Here is a 26,089-nt window from a genome sequence, read left to right as displayed (position 1 = left end):
GGAATTTAAGGTTGTCTTAATGATTAAGTTCTTACCAGGTCTTACTCCGATAAAAAAATTTTGTTCTTCAACGAAATGTTTTAACTGTAGTAGGGGGCTGCGAATAGTAATTATCCTACATTAAAAAGGCTCCCGACTGCATTTAAAAATTTTCGTTGAAGGTCAAGATTTTCTTATCGATGTAAGACCTGGTGAGAATTTAATCATTAGACAGCCTTAAATGCCTGCTATTTATTTTTCTAAAAAAAATACTAAATACATTTATTGAAACTGGTTAATTCAGCTTTTTTTAGATCATACAACTTTTTGAAAACATTGAATTTAACCCTTAATTTTTAGTTCCAAGAATTTCAGTATGGCTTCATTTTATTTTTGAGAAGAAATCAGAACGAAAGTTATCACAAATTTTAACTCGAAAACGAAGCATTTTTATATTTCAAATTAATATGAACATTTTTCTTTAAGTTTGTTGCAGAAAGTATCTTGAAATTCTTTCAGTTTCTTCTGGTGATATTCTACATATATTCCCATTTTTCAAAATAGGAATTGTATGGGATATTTTAATATTTTACTCCTCATTGGTTTTTTTTTCTAAATAAAAATCAAAAAATTTCATCAACATGAAAAAAGTTTTCAAAGTAATCAAGTGATTCCAAATTTTAGATTGTTCCAATATGCACGTTGGGAGGATCTAAAAGCAAGATATAACATACAAGAGATTACCCCGGAAACTACAACAAAGTATGTGCTGACAGATAAAGAAGAATGGCTAACAAGTTTTCGTGGCTGAGGTTATACGAGCAAAGGAAGTGAATTACAAGAAGTGGGAAGAGTTACTTTAAGAAAAAAAAACATAACGACCGAGACTCGGCTGCTGGGGCAGGGCCCGGGAACGGCATAGCCGAGCCCGGTGTCCCTTTTTTTTATAACAAATTATAATATTACGGAACTTTATATTCTAACTAGCCGGCCCGTCTAGCCAGAACATGGACCTTTGGAGCTCGGGTCAGCCCAGGCGAATCCCGGAGCCAACTCAGGGACTTATCGAGGTCTCCCGGGGCCAAGAGACCTACCCCATGGCCGCAGAGCTCGCCATTCCCAATTTTTGAGGGGGACCGGCACTCTGGACACCTGCAAAACTAGCTTCGGTTGCCATTCCCATCTACCCAGAGGGCTCCATCCCTGACCACCACACTGTAGGTTATCCTCATGGTTGTGAGAATAGTACTGATAAATAATATTTATAGTACTCAGGATTTATAAAAACCTTAAAAAAAAACTAAATTACAAAAGATAGAATAATATAACTGTGGTAACTAAAGTAAACACACCTTTGACAATGAAAAATGCATAACTTATTTTTTTGCCATGGTGGTAGAAATGTAACAGTGAAGTATAAGGATTAATATATATATATATATATTTTAATGAATATCTTAATTTATAACTTCTCTCTCCTTGGGGACGAAGAAATAATGAATATTTTTAATATTTTAACCTTCTAAGGAGCTAGGATCTCGGTCGATGCTTAAAACATTCACTAGAATAACTGGGATATCCTGCAAATCGTCGTTGCAATCGAAAGTAATCGGTCGGTTGGTTCTCTCGAGATGGGATAACAAACAAACTTTACATATATATACATATACATTTCTGAATAACCGTGATCTGTTAGATCGAGAGTGTACCTGATGCAGATGCAGACCGTTTGTGGAGCTCGCCGGACTCAAGCTGGTCTCGGCATAGCGCAAGCCACTCGATTTTTCTGAGATTATCAGTTAATTTTTCTTCTGATTACATCATGGTTTTGTATTATACTAGCAAATACCTCGTTTGAATTTTGAAAATCGGACTATTATTTGCAGAGATATTATAAGAACACTTCATTGCACCTCACAAAACAGCGGTCCAAGGTAACCCGTTTGTTACCAGTTGATGGTGATGATTGCTCTGGCCTCCCACGAGCTGATCGCATACCTCATCACTCTAGCCTCACACGCAGTCCTCACATGAAGCCCATTATTTTTAAACAAAAAACTTTTAAATTTATTTAATATCATTTTATTTAACGTAAATTTAATTTTATTATCTTTGTAATATTATTCATTCGATTTATTCGAATCATTCAGTTCAAACCCAGCTCACACAGTGATACAGACTCACAGTTCACAGTTCATTAATTCAATTCATTAAATTTTCAAGCAGCAAATATCCACTACTATATGTATATGTACTATATGTATATTTGAGCTGAAATATATCTAAAAACCTTCTCAGTTACGTCAAAAATGGGTAAAAATTAGGTAGCAATTGATCGAGTAGTTTATCCCGAACAAATCTCTTCCTCTTTATATAATAGTATAGATATACAAATATATTTTTTGTTTTAGGTTTAGTTTTTATTTTGTTTAAATTATATTTTTATAAGTATGTTTATTCAGTACGTTATTTGATAAATATCAAAATAGGCTTAGAAAATATGACACTATTTTTTTTTATTCATATCTGCATGAAACCTATGGCTCTTACGCATTTAATACGAAACTACTACACAAAAATTAGTACAATCCTTTTATAAGTACTACAGTACAAACAAAAAATACACACGTAAACGAACAAACATGCAAGCGCAGAATCTGGTAAAATTGGATAAAAAGGAAATATAAATATGTCTGTATTACAATTTTCACAAGAAAATGTCACGGGAAAACAAGTAAAATTTGCAATAATAAATGACATTTTTATTGTATACATTTTTTTTTCCGGACGATAAATTAATACTAAAAAAATATCCTTCTAAGGAGAACGTCTATTCGTTATAAATACAAGTAGTACTATAGCCTTCATGTAGAGTAGTAAAAAGATCCCGCGTAGACTTAATGTTGTATAAGAGGAATAGCAATAATATACAATTAAAATATTGTATGTGTGTCAGGTTAGGTCATAATTTTTATACAAAAAAATTTACCATACATGCAATAAAATTTATATTCTGTTCTAGTAATAATAACCAAAAATGTATCATTATTTTAAAAGTAAGCAATAAAGACATTAAATTATTTAAACAATGAATTAAATTTATTTATTTATTTCATGTATTTAAAAATATGTCTATGAAATACATACGAGTATTATCAATTAAAGTTAAATAATCGTATTTATTCTATTGTTTACATACTCATACTTTATTAATTTATTCATGACCTATACATTAAATTTTAAATTCGAAACAAATCTTTTATAACAATTAACGAATCAAAAGAATTAATGAAAAAAAAAAATGGTGTATGTTTCGTAGCTTTATATTTCATGTAATTAATTTATCATTTCACAACATAATAATACTATAAAAGATCAAATTTCTTTTCAATTGTTTCAAACTATGTAAATATTTTATGTAAAATTTAAATGATTACAAAAATTGTGTGGCAAAAATTTTTTTTCTATCTATATTTAAATTCCGTAACTTTCTGTGACAAGTAGAAATTTTGGTTTTGAAAATAATAGTAATCAGTTGATTAATTAATTATTAAATTAATTTTTACTTTCCTGGCATTATAGTTCTACGTAATGCAAGAAGGAAAATATGGTAACAGTCAAAAAATAGGGTTTGGAATTTTTTTTTTTATTTCTCGATGTTTCATTACCCAGCAGTGACGGCTCGCGTACAGGCACTGTGGAACTGCAGCATCCCCTATTTCCAATTGATATTGTCAATAAAATTTAATATGAGTCCTTTTTTCTTTAATTCTTTCTTTATACTTGTACAATATAAAATCCTTAACGTCAGTAGCCATTCCTCAGTTTATGAAAAAAATACAAAAATCGTTGTATGGAACTGTGCGTTTCACAGTTCCAGCGGCGTTGTGTTAGCTGTTGTGCACATAGGAAGCTGCACACGAGGCTGCGAGGGAAAGAGAGTATACTGTCGCTCCCGCAGTGCCGACCCTGGCGTGCTGGTGGAAGGTAGTTTTTCTTTTACCCCATGTATATACGGAACGTTCCTTGTTCGTTTCCTTTTCTAGTTGGTGGAAGGAATATGAAAGTGGTTTAATTGTGTTTTCAGTAATGATCAGTAGATGACGGAAAGTAAGGGCTCTTTGATAGCCAAATCTCTCCAAAAACACGCTGGAAGGGTGAAAGAGATTGTAATTAGTAAAAACTAATTCTTATGTAACTTTTTATTGGTTGTACATTTTTCAGTGGCCTTTTTTTTGGTTTCTTCCATTTAATATAATAAACGTCGAAATTAAAAAAAAAAAATGTTGAAAAGTAACTTTTCAGGTAGGGAACAGAAAAAAATAATTTAAAACAAATTTTTAAAACCGTTATTTTGTTTATTTAATCATATAATAATAATAATAATTTTACAATAAAATTTATCATAAAATACCCTTTCAAAAAAAGGAAATCTTAGGTAAATTTTTTCTTGTATAATTATTTTTCCACTACATAAGAATAAATAACCAATACCAGGAAAGTATTACAACTTTTTGTCAGCTTTTTATTCCAATAATGATGATAATAATGGCATTTAAGAACGTAAAACTAAAACAAGTTAAGTTGACGAAAAAATAATAAAGATACTGTTGCCATCCACGAAGAATTGTATATACGAGTTTTTTTATTTTCAACTACTGTCCCGTAAAAATTTGTGTAAGCATAACACGTGAAAATACTAGAGGCAATGCAGATGTTTACAATCATGTAGGCCTATAACTGGTTCCAGTTTGGAATGCAGAAGTTACTAATGAGCCCTCTAATTTCGGCCAGCAAGAATTCCGTTCCGTTGGAAATACTCAGAAAAAGGTTATAAAAGATTCTACGGTTAATAAATTTTACATTTTTAGTGGGCAAGATTCCTTCTTCCCCTTCTTGAAGATGATTTTGATGGGAGATAGAATTTTAAAAAAAAATCTATTATTCGTTATAAAGTAAATTCTCATTTATCCAGTACAGTGATACGGTCGACGAACGATGAGGCATCCTTTAAATTGAATTTCTTAATAAACCGTCATAATTTTGTTTATTTGTCTGATGAAAATCCAACCGTAATTATAGACAAGGAAATTAATGTATCTATGACTCACGTTTGATGTGAAATTAAAAAGAAAAAGATTATCAGGATCTTATATTTTCGATGGAAGTGTAACAGATGATTCGTACCATGAAATTTTGTTATTTCTGAGCTATTGAACAACCCTCTGTTTGACACAGATATTATATGTTTGCAGTAAGATGAGATTGTTTTCCAAATGAAAGATTCAATTTAATCTCTTCACCTAAATCAAAATTTTCCACTCCATTCGTGTGACTTGAAGCCTTGCGATTTTTCTTTCTGGGGAATCGTTATAGATTTTAGAACATGATAGATGATGAGTGTCTTAATAAAGTGTCTGTTGATATTATCAGAAAAATGTCTACCAAGTTAAAATATTCTTGAAGTAATTCTAAATAAAATTTTAACTAATTTTTATTTGTATTTTTAATATTACTTTCCCGTCTATATAGCAGCTATAGCTATACAGAAGGGAGTATTGGTGGGGGATTAGGGGGGGAAGCTACAGCTGTGTAGAAGGGAAAGTATGGTCAAAATTTGGCATATCCGGTTTTCACAGAATCTTGACGAATTAATCCCTAAAAATCCCAGAAAACTGAAAAATTTCATCGAATTTTCCGTGACAAAATGAGCTTACGTATATATTTTGGCGTGTAAATCGCGTTATATCTCCAGAACGACCGGTTTTCACCAAACTTGGTCAGAATATCTCTATAGTAATGGCATTGATGCTATTAAATTTTTTATTCAAAAGGTTAGATGGTGGGAAAATTAAATTTATATGAGGGGGAGAAACGAAATCGTCTCCAGATTTTGCATAATTAAGGTTATATATATATATATATATATATATATATTTATAATTTTGTGAATATTAATAAAGTAAACAACTTGTGGAGAAAAGGTTTTTTGCTAAATTTTACCCCCACACCTCAAATTGGTTTTAATTTTGAAGAGTTATAGAAGTACTGCCTTCTATAACTTTTTCGTTGCACTTTGTTGGTAATATTTTTGTGAACAATTATAAAAAAAAACCATCTTTTGTGTAAAAATATTTTTGCTAAATTCCACCACCAATCCAAAAATAGTAATAATTCTGAAACGTTGTAGGAGGCAGTACAGTGGGTATTTTTCGTTGCAGTTTTTTTGTTAACATTTTGTTGGGTCCACAATTTTGTTTCTCATCAAAGTGGGGTCTTAACCCAGTCAACCCCCCTTTCATACCACACATCCCACTTAGCGGCCGGACTACTGCTGTAGTCATCTGCTAAGTGACGTCACTTAGTTATGTTGTGACGTCACAGGTGAACGGTAGAATTAAATAAATAAATAATATTTAAAGAGTAAAAATTTATTTAAAGTGGCTGCTAGTACCGCCACACCCGCGGGAATGAAATAGGTATACGCGCGCGCTTTAGTTAGAATGATCGAATTAAACAAACAAAAAGTATTGTATTTAAATAAAATTATAAATATTTTAGATTATGTTTTATGTGTAAGCCTTGCATCAGTAAAAATCCGTGGCGGGAAAGTCCTATAACTGTATTGTCAGCTTTTTTTTTATGAAGCTTATTTATTGTTCATCTGTTTAAGGTTTTAAGGAACTCATATTTATGAACACATTAGCAGACCCATCGCGGCTTCGCCCGTACTATGTGGTTACTTGCGTTTCCGTCGTGGTCAGGGGATCTTTAACCGGTCAGGGCTCGCGCTTCACTCGCTCTTCCCGTCTAACCAAGACGCTATGCCCTCTGGACCCTGTGCGATTCATTAAAATCATTCTTGTGAGAATAATAATGATAAATAAAAATTAAACCCTGTTCAATTCATAAAAAGTATCAGTGTATTGTAATTTCTTCAGAGTAACAGTTTGGTCAGTATAGGAGCCGAAACTTTGAGTGTTCTAAGAATGTGGGTTTCAAAACAGTCGGCCTCATCTTAAAACTGTTAGTTATAACTGGTTACCTGAATGAAGAGTACGGGTAAAAAAGTATTTATCCTGGTTCTTAGCCTTACCCGACAAATACCGGGATGAACGTACAAAAAAAAAATATAAAGGCAGTAGCTATGTTAGTTAAGCCACCGCGCCGTACACCGTCGCCCCCCTTAAGAAATCAAAATTCCAAAAAATCCGAAAATGGTTTTTAAATACGAGGGTTATCTTTTTTAAGGGTCGATCGGTCACGAAATTAAAACCACAGTGAAAATAATTTTTTTTTATTTGTAACAAGTACTTACATAGTTACGCTATTTCTCTACATAGTCGCCACTCTGATTTAGACATTTGTCGTAGTGTGGTACCAACTTTCCAATACCCTCGTCATAGAACGGAAATACAGAAATTGTGAACCGACGATTTTCTTGAATTGCCTCATCCACTCGCTCAACGAGACCATCGGTTGACACTCGCTTCCTTCCCTGACCGCCTGCATCATGAACATTTACGTCCTGCTTTAAAGTCTCTGCACCATTGTCGTACTTTGCTGTCACTCATTGAAGTTTCACCGTAGACATTACTTATTCGTCGATGAATTTCAGCTGCATTACATCCCTCAGCCTGAAGAAATCGAATTACCACACACACTTCACACTTGGATGCTATTGTTGTAGACATGTTTACGTGTTAGCTGCGTGTTCAGAACTAAACGAAGTGACGCGGTGTTATTGAAGGCCATACTAGAGACGCTGCGCAACACATATGCGCAAAGGTTCATCCGATTTTTGCACGGGATTTTATTTCGAGACCGATTGGACCTTAAAAAAAAATAACCCTCGAATTTATCTGAAGAGTATTTGGAAGCCCCAATCTAGTGAATATTTCAAGTATAAAATGGGGAAAAAAATTTTCAAGTATTGTTCAACTGTTTTATCTTTCTTCACTTCTTTCAAGATCAAATTTCGAAAAATCTAGAAATTGGTTTTTAGGTATTTACATGAAGATTACACACACCAAAAATCAACTTGATATCTTCATTTGTTAGAGAAAAATTAAAAAAAGAATTTCATTGTTACCCCATTTTAACCCTTTAAATTGGGAATTAAAAAAGTACTTTCTTAGTGTGCTCTTACACCGCAAGAAAAACATGTATATAAATTTTCATCATTTAATCTTCAGTAGGTTTTGCTGGGCGTTGATGAATCGGTCAGTTTGGACAAGTTGCGTTATAGGTGCAGATAAACACCCCAAATATAAGATTGTTTTCTAGGTAAATAAAGATCAAGGATGATCAGTCAGAATTGTTTATTGTTTCTTTTTAATACATTCACTATTTCCTATTTATTTCAATTGTAAGGTGAGATATATATGTATATTTTTTTGTGCTGAAGAACTAATTCACCACAGAAGTTTATAAAGAAGGGTTTGTGTGGGAGTATGAATGTAAAATTTTGTAGCATATAAAAAATGCCATGCCTAACCGGAATTCGAACCCGGGATCTCCGGATGAAAGACCGAAACGCTACTACTCGGTCATGAAGATCGGCTACATTAATTTTTAAATTTCACTTTTTTGTTTAAAATAATAATAAATAGAATTTAAAAATTTATGAAAAATAATACATAAAGAAAATAACAATTCTTTGTTCTGAGTTAATACTTTTATTCTTTCAGTAAAATACAATTCTTGAGATTCATTCCGAAAAGTATTTAATTTGATGAGAAATGAAGGAAACAATAACAGAACGCCAAGCTTATATTAAGTAATTATATTCAAAATCTGTTCTATATCAAGAAGGAAAATCTGTTAAAAATAAATTAATTACAAATTCTGCAATTAACTAATTAAACTCATAAAGAAGATTATTATAATGTAGTAATTCTGTGTATGAATTCATTTAAAAAATGTCATTTTATTTGTAAAACGTTTTTGCTAGAGTTTATGAAATGAAAGTAAAATTACTTAAGGGGAAAAAAGTGAAAATTAAAAAAATACCTGTTACACTGGATGTCCTGAATTCAATTCCCGACTAAAATTTATTACGATTATTTTTTTCAAATTTACATACATTATTCAAAGATAAATGACAAAAGGTTTGAGATATCTCACTCATTAAAATTTTTAAATTTCATTTTGTAAAAATCAACATTCAAAACACATTCACTAATTTCCTTCGTAATTTTTTTTTTTTTTTTTTTGCCTCCGGGACCACCGTTAGGTATTACTTCAGAGGATGAGATGAATGAAAAATCTTGCAGCGTGTGAAAATGCCATGCCTGACCGGGATTTGAACCCGGGACCTCCGGATGAAAGGCCGAGACGCTACCACTCTCGCCACGGAGGCCAGCATTTACATAGTAATTAAAACAACCAAACCTTACTGTGAACAATTTCACCACAAAATGGGGGATGTTTTTAGAAAAAAACTGATTAGATATTTATATTTGAAAAATAAATCATATAATCCTCCAATGAAACAGGTTAAAGAAAGAATGGAAGATATATTTTTAAAAAAATAACAATAAAAATTAATTTATCATACTAAAATTTATCATAATCAATTAATATCGCGAAAGATAGGTAAAACACATAGCAAAGTACTTAAAATTATTTGAGGTACACATCGATAATCTCTTTATCGTGTTACTTGCTAAATAAATAAATATTTTATTTTTATTGGTACACAATTATAGCTATAATTTAATATACAGATCATATGAGGAAAGGTTTGATATTTTATTTTAAGGATAAAGAAATGAATCATAATTTCTTGAAAGAATATAGGGGAGACGTGGTAAAACCTTGATTATTAAATAGCTTTATAAAATACATAAAATAATTCTAATTTAAATATGTTACGACACTACATAAATAAATTAAATAAATAAAAAAAAAAATATTATGTGTATAACAAATAATAGAATTAATTTATAAAATTAAAAAAACAGCATTATACGTCATAGGTTTTTACCGATTTTTTCGAAGAAAAGTACGGTATCACTTATTTCTTTTTTTTGGATTTTTAGGGGTGCAAAACGTATAACTTTCCGTCGCACAATGTGTGGGAGGAGGAGGAAAATGAATTTTCTTTACGTTTTGAGGTATGAAGAATACAAAAATACCAATCACTTAAGGTGTAATTTCCTTAAAACTTTTAAGTCAAAAAGGACTTCACAACTTTAAAAGCATATGAAAATTTAATTAGATAACTAAGAGATTCTGTTGAGGTCGCATTTCATAGAAAAACACATCTAGTTTGTCACCCAACATTCACTTTGGTTCGATATGGTTTCCATTTATAATGCAACATATATCCCACCTGAAGTCGATTTCATTCCAGACTGTGGCCAGTAAGTCGGGCGTAATCTCTGCAGCTGCGATGTTAATTCAGTGTCATAGCTCAACAAGATCAGCAGGCAAAGGTGGTACATAAATCTGATCTTAATGAAACTACGTTGAACTGCAGTTGCTGACTGCAAATCGTGAAACCAAAACATACAATAAGCACGTTCCGCACCAATAAATGCTTCCATTTTTAAAAACACTGGTCGCCAAATTCGGTACTAATGAACCGTATGAGTCAAAACTTGATGCATTTTGAAATGAGATTTCAACTGAATCTACAAGTTATTTAAACAAATTTTTAAATGCTTTTAAAATTGTGTAGTCCTTTTTGAATCATCCGCTATATATAGGTACATGTATAAAATTTATGGTTCGAAAATTCCTAAAATTAGTAAATAAAGTTCACCGAAATTTAGATATGCTGTAGTAGTTTATGAAGTTGTGCATTAAAAGTTTTTTATGAAGTTGAAGTTGTTTATAAAGTAGTGTATGTTATGTATGAAGTTGTGCATGTAAAATTTGATGAAGATTGGTTGAGTCGTTCTTTAGTTACACTCAATTTAAGGTCAAAAATATTCGAGCTGAGCAAATTAGAAATGTAGTTCGTTATGATGCTGCAAGCTGGAACGTTGACGTTTCCTTATCTGCGGTAGCTATTAACAATATTAAACCAACATTATTTAAAAAAAAAATTAAAACCAAATAAAATAAATGAAAAGTCGATCTTCTTGAGTAGAACTGAGCAAGATTTTTTTTTAATAGTAAAAAAAAATTGTTTACAAAAATTTAAAGATTTTTAAAGCTAATTAATTTTAATATATTATCTTAATCCGTATCTTAATTTACAGGTATTAATAGGTTAATTATAAGTTATGATTAAAAGTAACAACTTTTTGCAAATAAGAAATAAGTAAATTATAATCCACGCATTACGCATTCATCTGAACAATCATGCATCGTTTGTCAGCTTAAAATAATAATAATATTATATTAAGGTAAAATAGAGGGGATAGACCCAGAACCAGTTTGTATCTAATACAGATAATATAACGCCCGGACTTACAGTTCACTTTCACTGCGAACCTTCGTGGAGCAGTATCGGCGGAGAAGTGTGTATGCCGATCCGAACGTATTATCTTGACTTTTTTGACTTCAATCGATTTTACCTAAACTCGATCACATCTTTTGATTTACTGCTACATATAAATAGCAACTGTAAGACTGTTTTCGAGTCATCATATTATACCTATATGTATATATTTTAATTTTATTTTAAAAAAAAATATATATATATATACTGTTTATATACATTAATTAAAAATTTAATGTAGATAAATTGAAGTAATAGATTCGTAACAATTAATATTTTAAACAATATAAAATATTAAAATTAATTCCTACGTATATTAAAAACGTTAATATACTTTTATTTACAATAAAATTAACAAATTCTTAAATAAAACATAAAACAAATTAATATAATAAAATAAAAAAGTAATAATATTGTAAACACAGTAATAAAAATGATACAATCTAAATCTTAAATCATAGTAAAATATTTAATGTATATAATTAAATTAACTGATGTGAATTTATTGTTTTAATTTTCGAAAACTTTTAATCTATATATATATTTAAACGGATATAAAAATAAATTAATAACACTAAGTTAGTGTTTTATTTTTATCTCATTAACAAACAATTACCTTAGAATAATAACGTGAATCAATGTAAACTTTTATTAAAAACAAATAATAAAGTAAATGAAAAAATATTTATTTAATATTTTTTTTATTATTTAAAGTAGGAATATATTTTATCAATAAGAATATAATATTTAAATGCTAGATTTCAAATTATTACATTTATCGTATAAAATATCCCTAATTATATTTCCAAATAATTTTAACTATTAAATATTTTGTTTAATTATTCAAATAAATCTGTAAATTTATATGCTCAACATATATTTTAAATATAATCAATTTTAATATAATTTACAGATCAAATTTGAAAAATAATAACAAATTTCGGTCGTGTGCTGTTGTGAAATGTCGAGAACTTTTATTGAATAACGTAAAAAAAAAAAATTGTGATAAATTAGTTACGTTAGAGAGTGCGCTTATTATATCCATCAACGAGAAAGGTAAGTAAATAATGTTTTTTAGCTTATTATTATATTTTTATTATAGTGTAAATATTTAGATTGATCGAACTGTACTCATTTTTTTAGTAGCTTGTATAAATAGATAATAAGTATTGATAGATTAATTTTTGTTTGATGAATTAATTCACCACAAAAGTTCCATAATATCTGGGATTATGGAAATGACAGTTTTGTAACGTATGCCTGACCGGGATTCGAGCCCGGGATTCCAAGATGAAAAGCCGAGACGTTAAAATTCCACCTTGGAGATCGGCATTTGCAATACAATAATTATATCATACGCTAAATATATAATATATATATATATATATATATATATATATATATATATATATATATCATTTAAAATTTGTGGATTAAATGATAAATAATTAAAAATACATGTAAATTTATAAAAAATTGTTTTTTTTATATTTTTAATATAATTTAAAAAATGTTATGATAAATAATTTTTTTTAACCCCAAGTAATACTAAAGTTATTATATATTTATAAATTATAAAATATAAGCTACTTGAAACAAAATTATCAGATATGTTTTTTATTACTTTTCAATCAATATAATTCTTTTATTATTAATCTTATAATAAAATTGCTAACAGTTCTTAATTTTATAAAAATATACTGTTAATTTTGTTAGGGTATAAATATTTTTTGCTATTTTCTTTTATATACTCTCAACAGAATGGTTAAGTCACCCTTCGATCATTCCATTGTACAGCGTCGCGCTACTAAAAAAAATCGAAATTCAAGAAAATCCGAACTTTTAGATATATTTATCTGAATAATATTTTCTAGGCTAAATCTACTGAATATCTCGTTTAGTATTTTTGGAAATGGGGAAAACTTGGTTGTTCAAAATTTTTTTACCTTTCTTCACCTCTTTCAAGGTCGAATTGTGAAGATCAAGAAACTGGTTTTAGTTATTTACATTAAGATTACACACACCAAAAAATCAAGTTGATATTTTTTTCATTTTTTACCGAGAAATTAAAAAAAAATCATTGTTATTCCATTTTTAACCTTTTAAACTCAGAATTTCCAAAATCCTCCCATAGTATGCATTTACATCTTAAGAAGAAAGTGTATAAACATTTTAATCAATTTATCTTCTGCAGTTTTTGCTGTGCGTTAATTAGGGATTACTCACAAGTTGTTTTATATATCCGTATATAGATTTAACAAGGGAATTTCCAAATAAAAATTAAAACAAAAGATTTTCATGTTATTATTTTAGCAGTTTTTTAATTAATTAATTCTTCCGTTACATGATTAAATTAAACTTGATAATTATTTTGTGTAGATGACAGATTCTTACAACTATAAAATTCAATAAGTTTTGTTTTGGTAAATTTTTATTAGGAATAAATTAATAAATGGAAAATATACAAATAATAATAAAAATTTGTGGTTATTTAAGACACAGAAAGGTATACTTTCACCAGGTATCGTCAAAATTAAATTATCTTTGCGGAAATGAAAAATAAAAAACAAAAAAAGAATAAGATTTTTCACATTTTTCTCGGAATTTGAGGTTATGTTAAAAACTGACCTCTACAGAGATATAGATTTTTTCATGATCTACAACTTTTGTATTGCAAAATTTTTTTAACCCCCACCCACCCAAATCACCCCTTCACCATCACAGCTCATACATTTATTTTTTTTAAGTTTATTATAAGTTCCTTTACCATTTCCACTTATAAAAATCCAGGTAACAATTTTTTTTTTCTCTAAGTGTAATTTGGTTGGACAAAAACATCGTATTAAAATTAAAATTTATTATTTAAAATCCGTTAAAATTTTTTTTTTTTTTTTACTTTATACGTGTATACGTGCTTTGTAAAATTAACATATTTTTATTTAATTTAAAACGTCTTTTTTACTAAGAAAACTTTTGGGATATAATTATAACTAAAACAGAGAAAATAAATTAAATTCCAATTCCTCTTAACAATAGTCTTATATTCTCAAAAATATATATAAAATTGCCCAGTACTTCAAAAGGTGTTTTTTTTTTTTAAATTATATGTTAATTTCTAGTTCCAGAATTATGAATTAAGAAAACCGTTACATCAAATATCAAATTTGGTTATGTGAAATGTGTATTAAATTATTAATATGCAAGGTCGATTTAATTATGTATTATTGGAAAAATGCCAAAAAAAGGAAAAAGGATTAACAGAAAATATTTTAAAAGTAGTAATTAAAACTTATAATTAGACTTATAAATTATCTTAAATATTTATATTTTATTATAATTATTTTTTTCTTCCTCGTAAAAATAATTTATTTTGATAACTTGAATAATAGATTTTCTTTTTTACTTGATGATATAAGCTTAAAGCTTGTACGTGGGATGTGGAAGTGAAATTTTGTAGCGTATGAAAAATTCCATGCCTGACCGGGATTCGAACCCACAACCTCCGAATGAAAGTCTGAGATACTACCACTCCACCACGGAGATCGGCGGAATGGTAGTCTTTTTACAAAAACAATCCGTAGAGAATTTTTTTATTGAAATATCTAAAAATATATTAGAGGTTAGATTTAGTCCTCCTGAATTACTATTTTAAAGTTGTATAAAATAAATTTAAAAAACTATATTCACAAAAACCACAAAAAAACTGATGATAAGTTTTATGATTTCAAATAAAGATTTTTACGAAATTCATAGAATTGTCATCATAACCCACCGGGTTGGTCTAGTGGTGAACGCGTCTTCTCAAATCAGCTGATTTGGAAGTCGAGAGTTCCAGCGTTCAAGTCCTAGTAAAGGCAGTTACTTTTATACGAATTTGAATACAAGATCGTAGTGGTTACCGGTGTTCTTGGTGATTGGGTTTCAATTAACCACACATCTCAGGGATGGTCGAACTGAGAATGTACAAGACTTACACTTCATTTACAAATACATCCTCATTCATCCTCTGAAGTAGTATCTGAACGGTAATTCCCGAAGGCTAAAACAGGAAAAAGAGAAAAAAGGAGTATGGGATAAATTGCTTCGTAAATTCCGATAGGGATAGAGTATATGCAGCCTGAAAAAATTACAAACTTCAAAATATTTTGCGGTATTCGTTTAACTCTTCCCCTCCACCAAGAATTATGGAGTACAAAATTACGGCATCATAATCTTTATCTTCATTTTCTTTCGTAATGAAAAATAATTCATCTATGTTAGTTTTAGTTGAAATAACATAAAAAACCTGTTAAGTTCATTAAAAAATAGGGTGGTCTTAATATTTTTTTTGTTAATTTTTAATAGTTTACTCGTTAAAAATTTATCCACATCGTTTAATTAACCACACATCTCAGGAATGGTCGAACTGAAACTGTACTACACTTCATTTACACTCATACATATCCTCTGAAGTAATACCTGAATGGTAATTCCCGGAGGCTAAACAGGAAAAAGAGAAATTGACATCACAGATTGATTTTTAAAAATTTTTATTTTAATTTCACCAACCACAAATTTGTTGAAATACAATAAAATTTATATTAAAAAATAAATGTTAATTTCTATTGATTACTTTTACATACCCAGTAGATCGATTTCTGCAGAACACAAAATTAAATAAAAATATAATTAGTTAATCACATATGTATTCTTGCATAATTATTTATTTCTACATGGGACAAAAGAATGACTAAATTGTATTATACATCTTTATTTAATAATGTTAAGACTATTTTTTTTAAGAATATTGTTAATATTTCATAAATTCTTGCTTATTCATAGTTTGCATAATGAAAGAAGTCTTAATTACTACTACAAGCGCTCACATATAAACTTATGCACAGAAATAAATATACATTTATTTATAAAATTAAGTAACAGTTCTGGATAAAATATGTAATATTATAATTAAACATGTCAAAAAATATATAATCACTCTGTACTAAATAAATGTAACACCTACCAGTGAAATTTAATAATCTTAAACAAGGTTAGGTGCATTCTTAAGCGTAATTAGGATAAAAAAAAACCCTGCATATTTTATGTAGGACATTTAACCATCATTTGTTAGTCTATTGAAACAAAGCTATAATAACAGGGCTGTATAATAATATAATACGGTCTTGTTAGATAATAAACAGTTTCAATTTCGTTTAATCCTACAAAGGTCAAACGACTTGATTTTCTTCTATCTATTAATTACGAGTATTTATATACGTTGGAAGGAGATCGGTGAAATTGTAGAATAAGAATTCCTTAACATTATTACATTAATCAATTAAATTTTAATTTTTTTTATTGACCAAATTAAAATGTACGGTGTTTCTATGAGTACAATATCTTATTATTTATAGTTCAGAATGGATACCAATCAGAGTTTGAGCAAAAAAAAAAGTTATTAATAGAAATAGAAATTTATACATTACAAAAAAATTTTACATTTAATAGAAATTTTGTAATTCAAAATAAATAAAGAACTACTCAAAAATATTACAATGTGACACATTATTTTAAAGAACATTTAAAAATAAAAATGTTGACTAAAATGCTTCATGCTACGCAAAAAATAAACAAGAGATAAAAATTAAAAATTAAAAAACACGACTGCCAAAAAAAAGTCTGATGTGGACACCACATGACTTCCTTATACGCCTATTAAATTACATACACATTTAAAAAAAATGAAAAGTACATAAAATTTTATTTCATTAATAACTTCGGATATTTTTTTTGTTATTATTGAATTATTACTTTTCGTAAAAACTTTTTTATAATCAAAGGTAAATAATTATTAATAAATCAATGTATTTAAATTAAAAAAAAGTAGATAAAGTCTGATTCGAACCGATGTGCTTTCCTTGTAACATCCAAATATTTCATTAATTAAAATTTTATTTGCCTAAAACTCTAGAACCTATGAAAATAAATACCACTTATGATATATCGTTGAAAAGCTCTCAGTGAGGGCTTATTACTACAGTTAAGAAAAAGTCAAAATTCAAATTTATTTTGGATTTTTGGCTTTTTTTTAGACACTTTTGGTTCAGTAAATTGCAATCAAAACGGAAGGTGCACAACTAGATCTTACAACGGTCATAAATCCAAAATTTCAACATCCTACGGCTAATAGTTTTTGAGTTATGCGAGATACATTCGTACGTACATATGTACAGACGTCACGCCGAAACTAGTCAAAATGCATTCAGAGATGGTCAAAATGGATATTTCCGTTGAAATCTGAAAATCGGAATTCTTCGCCATCATAATACTTCCTTTACTTCGCACAAGGAAGTAAAAACGTTGCTGTCAAACATTGCTCTTTAATATAGGATAATTAAAGAGGGTTGGGTGCCAAATTTTTTATATAGTAAAATATTTTAGATCTGTTTAAACATATACATACATATTTGTATAGCCTTTGACACTTCTGATAACGTAAGGATTCTAACCCGTGGTCATACATCTAAATCGGTTCAGCCACTGAACTGCTGCGGTGGAACAAACATACATACACCCTAAATACATTTCATTCTTTTTTGGGAAAAGAAATATATTTCAAGAACACATACAATTTCATTAGTGTCACTAAAATAAATGAAAATTGGAAGATTGGTTGCGAAGATATAAAAACATTTACCAACACCTCATCACACATAGTCCCCACGAGAAGCCAGTTATTAAACAGAATTTTTAAAAATTTAATATTATTTTATTTTAACGTAAATTTAATCCTATTATTTTTGTAATATTATTCATTCGATTGGATCGAATCATTCAGTTATAACCGGCTCATTCAGTGATAGAGGCTCACATTTCACAGTTCAATAATTCAGTTCATTAAAGTTTGCGCTTCAACCGGAAAATATATCGACTCTACTAAATATATATATACTGAATATATATATATATATATATATATATATATATACTAAATATACAGGCCGTTTCATAATGCTCTTAGGAGTTGAAAAATTCAGTACAAAAAAAGTATTTCACTTACCTAAATGAAAGTTGTACTAGGTGATGCAGGGACTCAAATAGTTTTTGTTAAATTCTATAAATGTTCAATATGTGCTCCTCTGGTGACAGAGCACACATCAACACGAAAGTCTCTTGCCAAACTCGTTCTAACATGTCATTTTCGATAGAGTTGATTGCATTGATTATGCGATCCTTTAGCTGAGCGATATCGTGCGGCATTGGCGGGATAAATACGTTATCTTTCACGTAACCCCAGAGAAAGAAATCACTTGGCGTGAGGTCTGGTGATCTTGCTGGCCACAGCATAATGTGTTGGTCTTCTTCAGACGCACGTCCTATCCAGCGCCGAGGTAATGTTGTGTTAAGGTACTGTCGAACCTCGTTATGAAAATGGGTAGGACAACCATCTTGCTGGAAAATGAAGTTGAGTAGCTGAGGCATAAGCCATAATTGTAACATATTTAGGTATATCATGCCGGTTACTGTCGTTTCCATAAAAAAGAACGGCCCATACACTGCCTCACGAGAGATCGCACAAAAAACGTTTACTTTCGGAGAATCCCGAATGTGTTCCACATAAGCGTGTGGGTTTTCAGTTCCCCAAACTCGCACGTTATGACGGTTTACTTTGCCGCTAATATGGAAAGTAGCTTCATCGCTGAAAATTATCTTGTTTAGAAAACCTTCATCTAACAACATCTTTTCCTGTAACTGTAAACAAAAATCGAGCCTGCGTGTTTTATCTTAATCAGAAAGACGCTGGATTAATTGAAGACGGTACGGTTTGCATAATAAACGTTTTCGGAGAACTCTCCACACTGTTATTTTCGGAATTTCTAATTCTCTGCCTGTAGCCCCAGTCGATTTTGACGGGCTGCGAATGAAACTTGCACGCACACGTTCGACATTGACTTCTGAGGTTGATGGACGACCAGTTGATTTTCGTTTGCACAAGCAACCGGTTTCACTGAATTGTTTATACCATGCACGAATTGAATTGTCACTTGGTGGCTCCTTATGAAATTTCAACCGAATTTTATGAAAACAATTCATTTATTTATACGAGTATACTATGAAAAATTAACATTTTTTTTTTAATTTAGAAAATCCTCTTACCTCAAAACAATATACACACATCTTTTTGGTATGCGATTACATCACCCCAAGCATCCCGTGGGAACCAATGGGCGAAACTTAACAATTTTAAATGGAATCGGTTAAGTTATAACAAATAATTTGTAAAGGGCATTGTAAAACAAAACTTTTAATAAACAACCTTCGGCTATAACAAACCTAACCAAGATTATGGATATTTAACACCTAATTTCAAGAGATTTACATACACCTCAAGTAATGGTCTTATATCGAAAAATATTCTTGAGATAAGGATAAAACCTCTAGACCACTTTTACAGACATTTTATTTAAGATTGTCGTAGCCTGAAATTATATCAACAATTTTTTTTCAATTCTTTTTAAAATATTCTGTTACAATTAAATAATTTAAAATTTTTGAGTTGCTCCTGTGTGAAAGATCTCGTCACTGTAAAACAGATCATTTCAAAGTAGAAGTATTTAGTAATTTAATTTTTCTTTGTTTAACTTTTGAAAAATTATTTAAGGGTTCCCAATTTTTATACATGAGTAAAATTTTATTAGCTATATAAATTTGTTTATGATTTTGGTATTAAAAGTTGCATCAAAATAATTGATGAAGGGATCAAATGATTAATTTAATTCAATCAATAACTTTGTTCTAATCCATAAAATCGCTAAAATTTTTATTCAATTATAGTTAATTTAATAACGATCGAAGTAATGGTTCTTAAAGGTGATACAGTCACCTTGTGGAGTTGTACGTAAAAGACCAAAAAAAAAGGAAAACTCTTAACGGGAGGACAACAGCATTGTAAGGGAAAATTATCTCCTTATAAAATAATATGATTTATACCGTTATTTCAACTTTATAAGATATATGATTTTTTTTTGTTTGTAATTATTAAATCGGCATTGATAATTCTTAATATGGAAGGATACCAGTTATCCTTTACGTCAAATAATATAAAAAATTGTTCAAAAAAAAACTTGTATAACAACTGGCTTACTAAAAATCTGTAATATTATTCACCAAAAGCACCACCAAAATTTGTTTTATCTTCCAAAAAACTTTTTTCCTTTTTAAAAAAACAAATAAATTAGATAAACTAAGTTAATTAATTACCTTAACTTGTTTTAAAATATTATTTGTTACATAATGTCGTTTTTTTAAAAAAAATTCCTAAAAAAAAGTTTATATAAAATACATTTTACATACCCCAAATCATTCCCGAAAATTATATAGCTCTCATTATTAACAATCATCCCATACCAGGTTTGCTAGAAAATTAAGGAGTGAAGTGGTTTCCCTTTACATTCTTCACGGAGCCAAATATTAGCATGCCTAGCCCATTGAAATGTAGGTGACGTTTAGTTCTCACAAATAACACCATCCTTCTGTTCATCACAAAGAACTGGTTGTCTAGAATGATCGTAACTAAATCCTTACATACTTAAGGAATTTTTTTTTGTTTTGTTTTAATGGGTTCTTTGAATTATGAAACGTTGAGCTTTATGAGAAACCCTATATATATACATAAAACAAGAATTGTAACAGATGCGCGCGTGCGTATATATATATATATTATACATCCATTCGCGCTCAATTAAAAACGTACGAGTACTAACTGCGTACAGAAAACTGTATATCAACTTTTTATTAACTGTCAGTAATTAACAGAATTTCTTACTAAATAAGGCAAATATTTCTATAACTAGATAATTGTAATGAATAAAGTATTTATATAAAATGCTTTTCTTTTAATGTAAAAAATTAAGCATATGATAAGAGTACAGTTATAACTGTAAAAAATAATAAAATCCAACTTTATATATATTAAGATGAAAAATAGCACAAAACGTTAAACATATTTGTTTTACATATTGGTTTTTATTATCTTGTTTTATATAACAATTTTTTTTAACGTCAAGACTTCACTCGCTTCGTATTAAATTTAACAAAATTATTTGTATTACAAAAAGCTGACAACACAGTTGTAGGACTTTCCCGCCACGCGACTTTTTTCCTATACACGATTTATACACACAACTTAATTAAAAATATTTATCATTTTATTTAAATATAATATTTTTTATTTATTTAATTCAATGATTTTAACTAAAGCGAGCCCGCATACCGTATTTCATTCCCGTAGGTGTGGCGGTAATAGCGGCCGGCCACTTTAAATATTATTCATTAATTTAATTATACCGCTCACCTGTGACGTTGAACACAGAAGACGTTTTCAACAGATGTATGCCAGTGCTACACTAGCGTTCCTTGTGGTGAGAGGGGGTACTAATGACACACTATACTCAATTAGCCACTAGTTTATTTAGAGCACTTTTGGGGTGCGATTTTGCAAACATTCTTTATAAATATTATTTTTTAATTATTCACAAATGTGCCTAAAAAAATAAGACCTTAATTAGTCGAAACCTCGAGATACTGAGGGTGATACTTGCTCTACAGCCTCACCCCCTTGACCTTTTAAGTTGAAAATTTAATGGTATTAATGCTCCATTTACAGAAGTATATGGTCAAAGTTTAATCAAAATCGGTCTAGTAGTTCTGGAGATATAAGGTGTGAGACACCGAACACACACGTACGTACGATCATCCGGAAAATTTCCATCCGGTTTTTTGGGTTCCTTAGGTGTCAAAACGTAAAGGTCCGGTGAAAACCGCTTATGCCCAGACTGGACGGATTACCATACTTTCCCTTTTATAGCTATATCGCTAGGCTAGAAAGTAAGAATGGATTAAGAAAGTGAAAATCAAAATAATGTATAAAATTATGTTTTCAGTGGTAAATAATTGTGAAATATTTAGCTAAAAATAATTAAATTTTTGTATTATCAATATCGTAAACACTGCTTCCACCTACACCGGACTAGCTCGGTTAATTTTACATACATAAAATCATATTTACACTAATATCTGAATATGTATTCCAGAATAAGGAGAAGATTAGAGTTACAGATTAATATCGACTTAATTATAAAAAAATTGTTATGAATCGCTATTAGATAATAATTTCAGTTAACCAATCGGAAATATTTCTATTTTACATCTAAATTCATGTTTCGTTAAGTACACAAATAAGCCGGCTTCCGTGGCGCGGGTGGTAGCCTGTTGGTCTTTCATCCAGAGGTCCCGGGTTCGATTCTCCCCGTAAAGCATAGCATTTTGACACGCTACAAAAATTCCCATCTCTTCTTATCCTCAGAAGCAATACTAACGGTGGTCCCGGAGGCTACAAAGAAAAAAAAAGGAACATTTGAATATTTAAAAAAAATTATTGTAAAATAAGATTATTATTTTCTCAGTAATTACTATGGAATTATTATATTTATAACAGTAATTACTATGGAATTATGGCAAACATATTAAGCATGAATCATGACAGAGACTGTGGGAGGTCAGTAAAATATGTAAACAAGGTTACCGAACATTAAAATTCTGTTATAAAACCACTTACACTTTCATACAGTATCTTGCTATTGTATAATAAATGTATAACGTGGGTTTATCTCCTACTGAGGCGTTCGTTCGTTTATTGATAATATTTATGCAGTTTTTTTTTATATGTATGAGTATATAAGCACTTTAAAACCTTTTAACTTATTTTTTTATTTTTTAAGAAAATATTTTGCAAAGATCTTTACAATGACACTTTTTTATTAAGAAAAACAAATTAAAAAAAAAAAAAATCTTTATTGCAACTAAAAGATTATAAATAAGTTCTCTACAATATAAAAATAGTAATAGATTTACAATAAAAAACACGCCTGACTTTTAGAAAAAAAGTATAATTTTTTAATTGTATACAGAATATCAAAAATATTTTCTTATAACATCTTTTAACGGTAATAAATTAATAATTTTTATTACATTTATTTTATTTTTTATTTTATAAATTTTTATATTTATGATTCATACGTATATAGAAACAATAAATAAATTGTTTTTTTAATTTTATTTTATTATTTTTTGTAATACAATGTTTTGCGTTAATCCTGCATATTTTTAACTAATTTAAAAAAAAAATGTGGTACTCAGATCTACAAGGATTTTCATTATTTTCAAAGCCTATTTGTAACAAAACGTATTTTTTTCTTTTCGTTCTGATCACTACGGATGAGGTTTGCATAGTTTGATTTCTTTTTCTTTTCCTAAAAGGTTTACATTCTTTTGCTCTGTTATTGTCGCCTTTCTTCTGGCCATCTATTCAAGTTTATAACTTTACTTTTCTTTCTCTCTGGAAACTTACATTCTCAAATCATTTTTCTAAATTTATCTCGGTCTTTATACAGATCCTTTGAAATGTTTAATGTTTTTAAATCTGTTTTTATTTCTTTAAACCGATCGATTTTTGTGGCTCTGCTTGTATATAAATTAAATATTTGTTTTATCAATTTTGATTGTTCTTCATAAATTTCCAAAAATCTGTAATATTTTTTTCCGGATTAAATCCCCTATTTTTTCTGTATATTTTGTAGATTTCTTTTTCATTTTTCAATCTGTAAATTCCATCTTCATATTTTGGTCCGTAAATTTTTCTTAAAATTCTTTTTTCTACTTTTGCTATTTTTTGTTTTGAAAAAAAAATCTGCAGATATTCTGCCCCATACAGTGCTTCTGGTAGAACGCTTTTATGGTGTCTCAGTTTGGATTTATATGACGGAATTTTTATTGTAAATGTTCGTGAGATGATGGGCAGTTTCCATTTTTAGTACTCTATTCTTCATCCAATTTTTTTATTTTTTATTTATATTCGTTGTTTTGATTTTTCCCAAATATTTAAATTTTTGAACTCTACTTATTTCTTTGTAGTCGGAAATTTTAAGGGTCTGAGTTCTGTTCTCTTTGTCACTGGAAAACCAGTTAGTTTTTTCATAAGAAATTTGAAGACCAATTTTGCTTGCACATTCGATTAGTTTTAGAATTTTGATTTTAGCCTCGTCTATATTTCTTGCGAAAATTGCAATATCGTCTCTGAAGGCCAAAATGTTTGTATTTATGAATTTAGTTTTAGTGTCCATTTTTATTTTTTCGTGTATATTTAACATTTTCGTTCTTTCTCCCATTCTCTTTTTTTTAGCCACCGGAACCACGGTAAGGTATTACTTCACAGGATGAATGAGGTTGATATATATAAATGTAAATGAAGTGTAGCCTTGTACAGTCTCAGGTTGACCATTTCTGAAATGTGTGGTTAATTGAAACCCAACCACCAATGGACACCGATATCCACAATCTAGTATTAAAATCCGTATAAAAGTAATCACCTTTACTAGGATTTCAACCTGAGAACTCTCGACTTCGAAATCAGCTGATATGCGTTGTCGAGTTCACCACTAGTCCAACCCGGTGGGTTCTTTCCCATTCTCTTATAACTTTTTCAAGGCCACAATTAAAGAGGATTGGATACAGTTATCTCCTTGCCTTACTCTTGCCAAAAGTATATATATATTTATTTATTTATTTTTTTAAGGGAATCCTTGTTGTGTTTTAAAACATATTTTGTGGTAACATCAATGGAACATTTTTTAAAATGAAAATTAAATGAATCGCGTAAACGATTTGGACTTTTTAAAATTTTTTGTTTAATTTATTTGTCATAATTAATCCTTTTTAAAATTTTATTATATTATAAAAATCAAATTGTTATTCAAAATATTTTTACACGTAACTTCAAGAAGATTTGTTATAAAATATCAAGTAAAAAAATTCCCGGATTCCAGACAGTCTTAGCTCACGCTTGATAGTAGTTATTTAACATAGTTTCATACAATTCCTTTTTTTTAATTTAATTCAATTGGCTGTTTCTCATCTTTCGGTTTTTTTGTTTCATTTTTTTTTCTTTTGGTAATAGGTTTTTCATACGGACGGCTTGTTTTTTTTTTTGGAAGGTCTATTCATTTTTTTAACAAAAAATAAACTAAAAAAAAGTTAATAATAATAATTTTTTTTTTTTTAAATGTAACAAAAAGGAATAAAATTGTTATTAGAATTCAGTTTTCTTTCAATTTTGACTAGTTTGAAGTAAATTAAGAGTTACTAAATTGTTAGCAGTTATTATTTTTTTAATTGGTATTGTTTTCAAAAAGTCTACATTTTTTAATAATTGAATAGTATTATTTTGATACTCATACTTTTAGTACCTTTTTTAAAGTCAGTTTTTCTAGTTTAAAAAGTTCATTTTATTTTCTGTTTTGTAAAATACGAAATATTACATAACGATCTAAAAATCTTAATTATAACGTCATTATATCATTCAAACCACATGTCATACATAATGTCATACGGTGTCATGTCATCCGACCATATTAACACAACCGATTTACCATACAAATTTATTTAAAATTAACTAATTAAATATTTATATATCATTGGGATTAAGTAATTAAATACATTTACTTAATGGTATTGTCTTCAACAAAAATCAAATATTCATTATGTTTGTGAAAGTGTTTTTTTTTTCAAATTAACTTATTGTATTTCTGTTTAAAAAAAAAATTCTTAATTTTAATATGTAAC

At 29.1% G+C, this 26,089-nt stretch overlaps 1 protein-coding gene across 2 annotated transcripts in view; it reads left to right on the top strand.

Moving 5' to 3' along the window:
• The first annotated feature begins 11,422 nt into the window (after positions 1 to 11,422).
• LOC142330474 (uncharacterized) overlaps positions 11,423 to 26,089 on the top strand; it is a 259,605-nt gene continuing 244,938 nt past the window's right edge. The window contains exons 1-2 of one of the 2 annotated variants that reach the window (XM_075375739.1): positions 11,423 to 11,556; positions 12,345 to 12,487. The gene's annotated coding sequence lies outside the window, so the exon portion shown is untranslated. Of the gene's footprint in view, positions 11,594 to 12,344; positions 12,488 to 26,089 lie in introns of both variants that reach the window. The other variant, XM_075375740.1, reaches the window with a different exon arrangement.

This window comes from Lycorma delicatula, chromosome 9 (assembly GCF_047948215.1).
Source record: "Lycorma delicatula isolate Av1 chromosome 9, ASM4794821v1, whole genome shotgun sequence".
Taxonomy (NCBI): Eukaryota; Metazoa; Arthropoda; class Insecta; order Hemiptera; family Fulgoridae; genus Lycorma; species Lycorma delicatula.
This window is presented reverse-complemented; position numbering and strand designations above follow the sequence as displayed.